The sequence below is a fragment of the Cavia porcellus genome, unplaced genomic scaffold (genome assembly GCF_034190915.1).
Source record: "Cavia porcellus strain 051 isolate PalLab524CR breed Dunkin Hartley unplaced genomic scaffold, mCavPor4.1 scaffold_15, whole genome shotgun sequence".
In the NCBI taxonomy this organism is placed as follows: Eukaryota; Metazoa; Chordata; class Mammalia; order Rodentia; family Caviidae; genus Cavia; species Cavia porcellus.
In genome coordinates, this window is record NW_026947498.1 from 13,508,634 (window position 1) to 13,510,858 (window position 2,225).

The following is a 2,225-nucleotide window of genomic DNA, read 5'->3' on the forward strand; positions in this document are numbered from 1 at the left end:
TTTTCATTCACACACTTTTCGTTGTCTTTGTTATTGGGAGAAGGGATCTTGTTACATCGCGCAGGCTGGTGCAGAGCTCACAATGGCCTGTCAGTCTCCTCAGGGCTGGGGTTGTAAGCATATACCACCATGTCTTCCTAGCTCACGTCCTTGTCTGCATCCCGTTTTGTCATGATTTCGTAGTATGTCATGGTTGTAATCAAAGTGCCCGGGAAAAAGGCCTAGGCTGCTTCCCGGATGACTAGACACAGTACCTGACATCCACAACATAAAGCAAATGCGGTTTAACGCAGCTCCTGTTTGAGAGATTTATTCTCTAGTTGCCTGGTTCTAAGACAGAAACGTTTGGGGAGAAGTGAGTAGGGGCACAAAGCTGCTTCGTTCATGACGGACTGAAGCAGGGAAACATCACCCCAGGCAAAGCGGGAGGGACACGATACAGACCTAAGGGCCCTGCTCCGTGAGCCAACAAGGCATTCCCATTTGCCCATTTTTAAATGAGGCTGTCCAATTGCTCTTTAAGATTTAAGTATGTTTCCTGATTTTTGGGGAATACTTGCTTCAGAAGTATCCTTAGCAAATATTTTTCCTAACTTGTGAGTTTTCTAGTAATTCTCTTGCAAATGCCTTTCACAACACAGAAGTTTTAATTATAGTGAAGTCCAGCTTATCAACTCTTCCTTTCATGGATCAAATTCTTAAGAGTTATATCTAAAAATTAAGTCATTTGTGGCGGCACATGCCTGTGTACTCAGGACTTGGGAGGCTGAGACAGGAAGACCAACGTGAGTTCAAGGCCAGTCTGGGCTGCAAAGTGAGTTCAAGGCCAGCACAAATTGCATAGCAAGACCCTGTCTCAAAACAGACACACAAAATAATAATATTAATAATCCCTACTCTAAAAGATATTTATGTTATTTTCTAGAATTCCATGTTGTTTTACCTAAGAGTCAATTATGTAATGACCATTCTGCATTATTTGACTGTTCACATAGACTTTAAAGCCATTTTATCAAAACCCTTGCAAAATAAATTGATAGGTAGCTTATTGGGATTTCACTTAAATCTATAGGTCAAGTTGGAATGAACTAAAATATTTATCATAATTGAGCTTTCCCATCCATAAACATAAAACACTTCTATTTAGCTTTTACATTATTTACTTAATGAGAATTTCACTTTCCCTCATATAAATTTGGTGCATATTTAGCTTTAAACCTAGATATTTCATTTTCAGGAAATATGTATAAGTAGCAATATATGTTATTTTCATCTTCCACCAGTTCACTGTTACACAAGAGAGCGTTTATTGTTACTTTTGTTATCCAGACATCTTGCTACAATCTGTTTTTAGTTTAACAATTTTTTCTTTCCATTTTCAACATACATGATCATTCCATCTATAAAGACAATTTTATTTTATCCTTCCTAATCTATACAACTGTCTTTCTTTCTTTGTATTATTATTATTTTTACTAGAGTTTTGATCCTGAAGGTCCTCTAAAGACCCACGTGCTAAAAGTCTAGTTGCCATGAATTAAGAGTTGGTGAGAATTAGAGCTAAAGCCCACAGGGAAGACTTCGGGTTGTTGGCTGATGGAGAATTCCACTGAGGAAGATTTTGGGGACTGGTTTCTTTAACCCTGATTTTTCTTCCTTGGCCATGATGTGATCCATTTATTCCACCATGTGCTTCTTTTAGGATATATTAGCTACCACAAATGCACCAAGCAATTAGCCAAATCATCATGGACTATAATTTCTGAAACTATATATATATATAGTTTCAATATTAGAAACATTAACCAAAAGCAATATAACATAAAATATTAGAAAAAACTTACACTGTGGAGAACTTTGCAATTTATTCATAAGATGATTCTGAAACGTTTGGAGGAACAGGTTGAAAGGAGTGTACAATGTCACATGTGAAACTTGATGCAGTATGAATCTCGAGAAGACTTTAATGACCCAGATGCTAGGGGTGTGGTCTTCAGCTTTATACTAGAGACAAGTGAAGGAAACTTTAAGTGATGGTCCCCAGTTGGAGGGTTTAGGTTAATGGGAGCATGAGCATGAAGAGGACTATGTGACCCCACACCCTTTTTTTCCCCCTTTCTGTCACCCTGGCAATGAAGTGAGTGATTTTAGTACACTATGAACTTGTACCAAGATATCCTGCCTCATCACAGGCACAAAGTAATAAGGTCAGTTGGTTACCGATG